Source organism: Vigna unguiculata, chromosome 3, assembly GCF_037176805.1.
Source record: "Vigna unguiculata cultivar grain cowpea cultivar isolate G323 ecotype 2 chromosome 3, ASM3717680v1, whole genome shotgun sequence".
NCBI lineage: Eukaryota > Viridiplantae > Streptophyta > Magnoliopsida > Fabales > Fabaceae > Vigna > Vigna unguiculata.
This window is the reverse complement of record NC_140794.1, coordinates 30,426,763-30,434,557: the sequence shown is the minus strand read 5'-3', so window position 1 is coordinate 30,434,557 and position 7,795 is coordinate 30,426,763.

Below are 7,795 nucleotides of genomic sequence, written 5' to 3'. Positions count from 1 at the left end.
AAAAATGGTTAAATAAGAGGGGCAGAATTAGAAATTGGACAGAAATTAAGTTGCTAATTAATTAAATAAAAATAAAAGATTATAGCAACCGACAAATAAAGCCCAAAGTCCAGTTGAAGCCTATATAAAGAGACTTAAGGGAGCAAAAGGGGGGAACTTACACACTTAGCAGCTCTCTGGTTTTGGAGATACCATCATCCACCACATATATCATTCTTCCTTTTCTTTTATTTTTCCTTCCTTCATCATATTATCATGTATTCCATCCAAGCCATGGAGAGCTAAGCTTTTAGGGTTGATTCCACTGTAATTTCTTAATTGGATTCTTAGGTTAGATGAATTAATTTATTTGTTCTTTTGATTCTTGTTGAGATTTATTTTTTATCTATGTCTTTTAGTTCTTAATCTAGTTAAAGCAATGATTTTTACATTATAGCAAGTTAGCATAGTGTTAAATCTAAAGAACATAACAATCATATGAGTCTACGGGTTTTTGAATTTTAATTAAGAAGTTACTTTGATTAATTTTTAGAAACTTTCATATGATTGCATGAGTTTTTGCTAATAATTGAGAAGTTACTTTGATTAGAGGTAGAAACTTAGATTAGAATTAATCAAGAAGTTACTTTGATTAATTAACGTTTTACTAGATATAAGGTCTAAAAGACTAGACATGATTAGGACTAGTAATGTTTAATTGAGAAGTTACTTTGGTTAAATTTACTAGGACTAATCTACAAAGTTCTTACTTCTGATTGAGAAGTTACTTTCATTAAAAGTGAGGACGTCAACAAATTAATTAAGAAGTTACATTGATTAATTTGAAATCTTAAACAAGGAATCAATAACAATAATCTTTAGAAAACCAATGATGAATCCTATTTTGAAAGAGCAGTGGAATTGAACTATTTACTATTACTATTTTTACAATATTTTATTTACGTGTCATTTATTCTTTGCTTATCAAAACCCCATATTTTCATGGTTACTAGTTTTAATTGCATTTTTATAAGAGTCAAATATTTGAAATCAATTTCGTATTCGTTGTGAGACGACTCAGGGTTATCTTAACCCTAACTAGTTTGTTCACTACTAATTTGAGAATACTGAAGTTGCTAAAGTTAAGTAGTGATAATTTGATCGCCTAACGACAGCGATATCAGAGAGATCTAAACTATTTGACAAATATAGTTTGGTTAATAATTTATGATATAATTAAATAAATTAATTATTTAAAGATATATAATAAATTATTAATAAATAATATTTGCATTAATTTTCTTGCAGTCCAAATTTGCAGAGACATCCAAAACTATCAATATTTGCAATTAAACCCCTCTTCTTTGACCATATTTGAATATTTGACCAGAATTTGACCAGAGTTGACTGCTACTTTTACTAGTTGACCTGTTGACCAATTGACTGCCTTATCAGATGTTGACACGTGGCAGTGCATTTTCTCTCTCTAGAATTAGGGTTTCACTCCTCCATCCTCCTTCCCTTGGCTGTGCTGGTGTGCAATGACAGCTGCCATGGTGGCTGCTTCGGCGTGAAGGTTGATGGCTCACGGACTGCTTTTGGATTCTCCGCTGGCATGGGTCGAGCTGAAGGTGTTGCTGCCAGCGAGGTGGATTCACGTTTTGGATGCAGGTGGTGACGGTGCGCGGTGCAGATCTGTGAAGATGGTTGGATGCGTTGCAGGTGCAGGCGCGCGTCGTAGATTTGGTTCGCTCATGTGTTGTTTCGTGTGGAGACGGAAATTGGCTGTCACGGTGGTGCTGTTGAGCGTGACGCGGTGGCTTCCATGGAGGTTGTTCTTATGCGCTAACGATGGCGAAGAGTTCGCGGTTCCAATCTGTTCCCCGTTGCTGCAGGTGCGTTAATGCAGAATGTGGTGGTTCTTTGCGACAGCTCCGATATGTTCCTGGCACGGAGGATGGAATTGCAGTGGTGTAGCGTGAACTAACGGTGGTGGCAGGCGCAAGGTCTGTAGGTGCTGCTCCGGCGAACGGCGGTGGCTACCATGGTGCAAGAGGAGAAATTAGGGTTTCTCATGGGAGAGATGAAGATGATGACGTGGCACCATTTGGTTCGCTAAATTTTGAGTGCTTGGATGCCGCCACGTGTCATTCTCGAATTGGTTAATTTAATAAGTGGAGGATTGCCACATGGCATGATCTGGTTGAGTTGGGTTTATGAGGTAGGAGGAGTGTAAATAGACATATTAGGGGGTGCATAATAGGTTTTTGGTGAGACCCATTTAGAAAGAGGGGAGTGTATAAGTAAAAAAAAAATGGATTGCAGAAGTGATTTTTCCAGAACTTGGTAATTTCAGCCTTATTAAAAGGTGTTTTGTAATTTCAATCAATTTATTTTCCCACCTTTAAATGAGCTTAACCTTAACTTCAGCTGCATCAACAAACGTTAACATATCCAAAAATAATTTATGCAGCTAAAAATCACATTTTAAGACATTTTTATCACAAGTTCAAATAGCCTAATTATTAGAATTATCAATTAAATCACTCTTTAAGCACATAAGTTCAAATAAATACCTAGAATTAAACACTGAATGAGGGCAAAAATACGCACTCATCAATACCTTTTTAAATTATTTTCTCTGTCCCGCCGCGATCTCGGTTGCGACAGATGGCGACTCCACTAGGAACGTTTTGGAGAGTCGATCCTATTAGTTAAATGTGTGAAAGGCATGTTGTTTTTATATATTCGTTTTCCCCTTGTTTTTGTTTTACTTAATGAATATTTATCTATCTTTGTTTGTCTTGATGCCATGTTTACTCTTTAATGTACTCATATGATTATATTGTTGAAATTATTAAACCCTAGGGTAGAAGACAATTGCTATATCTGTCTGGGAATTTTCTAGTTATTTTGCAGGTGTGGGTTTGGGTAGTCTTAGGTTGCTTCCTTCACACACTACACATGGTAGGCTAGTGCATTCATTTTAATATTTGGGGGTCCCATACCTGGACCTAAGTTACCCATAAGGAGTGGAGGTCCAACGATTATTATGCTAGATCTCGGATCTACTTAACTATTGTGAGGACTTCATCTAGAGTTTGCTTTCTCTTGACATGCCACATCTGTTAGGTCGCCTATTGTTGTGGATTATGTCCTGAGGTTGACTTCAGCTCTAGAGGCCTGTGAGATAATTTAAAGTTATCCTTGGAAGAATCATATGAAAAGCCATAGACCCAAAATAGGTTTTCTCCACACCTAATAGGACACAAAGTGGGAGCATGTTTTATACCTCCATATCAATCTTGTTGTTGTTGATGATACTATGTAAATAATTTTCAAATTTATCATCTTTGCATCAATATATTGAATGAATAAGAATAAAGCATGCATTGCATCTCACATTAGACTTAGGCATGTCATTTTGTATTGCATGTAATTCATGTTTTATGGAGAGCATGATTATTTTACCAACATATCATGTGGATGAACGCCTCTTAAGGCACGAACATACATTGCATCTCATTGCATAAGTTATTCGCATATCATGCATGTTTTAGATAAATGCATCACGATTCTCATTAGCTTTTTGTGTTGTGAATAAGTACCTTATGGGGGCACATATATCGTTTGCATTAAACATTCAGTTTTCATTCGTAATGCGATGTACATAGTTTCATACACATAGCATGCATTTGAATTAATGTTGCATAATGCATTTGTAGGTTGATATTGTTTGTATACACATAGTGAGTCTTCATGCATTTATTTTTGCAATCATTGGTACAAGCTAATAAAAAAAACATAATGACACCTGATAGGACTTGCTGAGATCATGGAAAATACAAGAGAAGTTCATGAAGGGATGAAAGCTGAAATCCAACAATTAAAGGAGCAAATGAGCCATATGTTGGAGGCCTTGAAGGCATTGAAAAGTAATGGAGAAACTTCTGTTTTGCCACAACAACAAGGAGCTCAAATAATCCAACCTCTATTTGGTCAACCTCTAAAGTACACTCCCCATATTGAAGATGACTCAAAGCAAACATACACCCAAAAAGCTGGAAACTCTATTGATACGGAAGCAAACGAACTAGGGGCATTCATTTTCACATCCAATCAAGGAATTGTTGAATCAAATGTAGTACGTGAAGAGCCAACAAAGCAACCAGAGGTGAACTATTTACCCCATGATACCATGCTAGTTGATGTTGAAAATACCAGGGGCAAATTAGAAATGTTGGAGGAAAGACTGAGAGTCATAGAAGGCAGAGGAAGTTTTGAGTTTGGAGATGCGGTAGGATTATGCTTAATTGCAGATGTGGTTATACCGCCAAAATTTAAAGTGCCAGAATTTGAAAAATACAAAGGGCCCAAAGAGACATATAACCATGTACTGCAGAAAAATGGCTCCCTATGCACATGATGACAAGTTGCTGATTCACTTCTTTCAGGAAAGCTTAGCTGGCCCGACATTGAATTGGTATATGCAACTGGAATCAGCTCACATTCGTTCATGGAAGGATTTGACTAATGCATTCTTGAAACATTATGAATATAACAACAATATGGCGCCTGATAGAATGTGATAACGTTGTCGTTGACACGATCAAATTAATACTCCTTATCTATAACAACTTCAGTATTGTTAAGAAAGTAGTCAAAAAATAGAAAGGGTAAAGTAACCCAAAGTCGTCTCTCAACGAACACGAAATTGATTTTTAACAAGTTAGTTCTTATAAAATCTATACAAAAGAGTTAGTCTAATAAAATAAAAAATATAGGTGAATTAAGATAAACAATAAAGAAATAGGAAAGATAAAAAGAGATAAAAAACCAATAGTAAAGAAAATAGATTGATTCCTTTGCTTTTTCAAAATAGATTCATCATCGGTTATCTAAAGATTATTGCTCAATTAATTATTGTTATAGATTTACAAATTAATCAATGTAAAGTCTCAATTAATTTGTTGGCGTTCTCACTTCTTACCAAAGTACAAACTCAATTAAAAGTGAGAACTTTTAGATTATCCATAGTAAATTCAACCAAAGTACAGTCTCAATCAAATTTACTATGCCTAATCATGTCTATTCTTTTATCTCCTCACCAAATAAAAAGCTTAATTAATCAAAGTAAAGTCTCAATTAATTGTAGTTAGAGTAAATACCTTTAACCAAAGTAAAGTTTCAATTATTGGTAAAAGCTCATTTAATCATATGAAAGTTTCTAAATAAAGTCAAAGTAAAGTCTCAATTCAATTTAAAACCCTTGGACTCATATGACCAGCATGCATATAGATTTAAATCATTACTTCTTACGTGATTTAAAGATAAAAGACATAGATGAATGAAAGCCTCAATAATAATAAAGAGAACAAAGAAATTAATAGATCTAACCTCAGAATCCAATTAAGAAATTACAATGCAATCAACCCAAAAAGTTTAGCAATCGATGGAATACAAAATAAAAAGAAGAATAGAGAGAAGAAAAGAGAGTGAAAGGAAACGAAATTAGGCACCCCTAAAGGTTCCAAAACTCCTAAGTCCCGAGCTTGTTCTTCTGCTTCTTCTTTGGTCTCTATATATAGGAATTGGACTAGGCTTTTCTATTGCTAAAACCTCTCAAATATCTTTTAAAATAAAGATAAAGATAAATATTCGAAGATATTTGGAGAGATATAGACTATTTGACAAATATAGTTGGTAAATAATTTATGATATAATTAAATAAATTAATTATTTAAAGATATCTAATAAATTATCACCAAATAATATTTGTATTAATTTTCTAAATAGTCCATTTTCAATCTTGTAGTCCAATTTTGCATAGACATCCAAAAATATCAATATTTGCAGTTAAACCCTTCTCTTTTGACAGTCTTTGACTTTTTGACTAGATTTGACCAACTTTGACCGCTTTGACTGTGCAATGACAGGATGACACGTGGCAGCTCCTTCTCTCCCCAAATTTGGGTTTCTTCCTCCTTTGGCTACGCTAGGGTTTCATGGAGGCTTGTGGCTGTCGTCGAACAATGGTGGCGGAAGTGGCTCACGGTGCAAACGCGGTGGTGGTGGTGCGTTATGGTGCATGAAGACGTTGCAATGGCTGCGCGAACCTATTCTGGTTCGCGGGATGGAAGGAGAGGAGAAAATTAGGGTTAGGGTTTCATGTGAGAGATGGAGGAGATGTTGACGTGGCAGTGTCTAATTGGTGCATATGTGTTTGCAAGGATTAATGCCATGTGGAATGTTTTAATTGGACAGATTTAAAAGTTGGGGATTGCCACATGGCATGATCTGGGTGAGTTGGGTTTAAGTGGTAGGAGGGATGTAAATAGACATATTAAGGGGTGCATAATAGGTTTTTGGTAAGACCCATTTAGAAAGAGGGGAGTGTATAAGTAAAAACTGGGGTGCAGAAGTGATTTTTCCAGAACTTGCTAATTTCAGTCTTATTAAAAGGTGTTTGTAATTTCAATCAATTTATTTTCCCACCTTTAAATAAGCTTAATCTTAACTTCAGCTGCATCAACAAACGTTAAAATATCCAAAAATAATTTATGCAACTAAAAATCACTTTTTAAGACTTTTTTATCACACAAGCTCAAATAGCCTAATTATCAGAATTATCAATTAAATCACTCTTTAAGCACATAAATTCAATTAAATACCCAGAATTAAACACTAAATGAGGGCAAAAATACGCACTCATCAGAATGCAATTGCAAAGTATAACTAAGGGTGAGGTAAAGATGTTCAAAGAATATGCTCAACGATGGAGAGAGATGGCTGCCCAAGTGGAACCCCCATTGAGTGATAAGGAGATGGTAATCTCGTTTATAAGCACATTGCAATATCCATTTTATGAGCACATAATAGGCAATGTGTCCACTAACTTTGTTGATATTATCATGATTAGGGATAAAGTTGAGGCTGGCATAAGAAATGGGAAAATTGCGTTTGGCTCAAATATGGTAGCAAATATGAACGAGTGTGGATCTAATTCTGGGAAGAAGAAAGGAATAATAGTTAATCCTCACCCCATTGTCTAGATTCAAACATCTCAATCCTGAAAATCCAATCAAGCCATTGTGTAGGAAAGTTACAGTCGGGACAAAAATATTATGAATTTCACTCATATTCCAATGACTTACACAGAACTCCTGCCAAAGCTTCTTCGTGATAATTTGATAGAGGTTTGCAACACCAGGCTTGTTAAACCTCCGTATCCAAAGAATTATGATCCAAATACCAAATGAGATTACCATAGAGGGGTGTTAGGTCATTCAACGGAGGCATGTGTGGCTTTTAAGAAAAAGGTGTAGTTGTTGATAGATTCGGGATGGCTAAGCTTAGAAGAAGGACAACCCAATGTTGAGAGTTGAAGAAAATCCATGCCAAGGAAGGAAGACATTTTCGTTGAAGAGAGTTTTTTGTAAAAATGAGCAATGTTATCTTTTTGATATTTCATTCAGATAACTGGATTGTCTTTCACACATTATGGTTAAGCAAGTCTTAGAAGGCGTTGTTAAAAAATAAAATAAAATAAAAAAGCAAAAACAAGATCATGGTGTTTTGAGCCATTTATTTTCTTGCAAAACATCAAAGTCGAGGGTTTAAAAAAAATGGATAAGAAAAATGAAAGAATTACTAAAGGATGCCACTATTTTCGACGATTAAGTGTTTTATTCATGAATGATAAGCTGATATTTCTTTTATGACATATGTGCGGGTGTTGTTTGTAAAACACTAGTCTTCTGACCTCCCAATATTAAAGGATTTGCCCTAAACACATTGATCCTCTCAAGGCAATAAA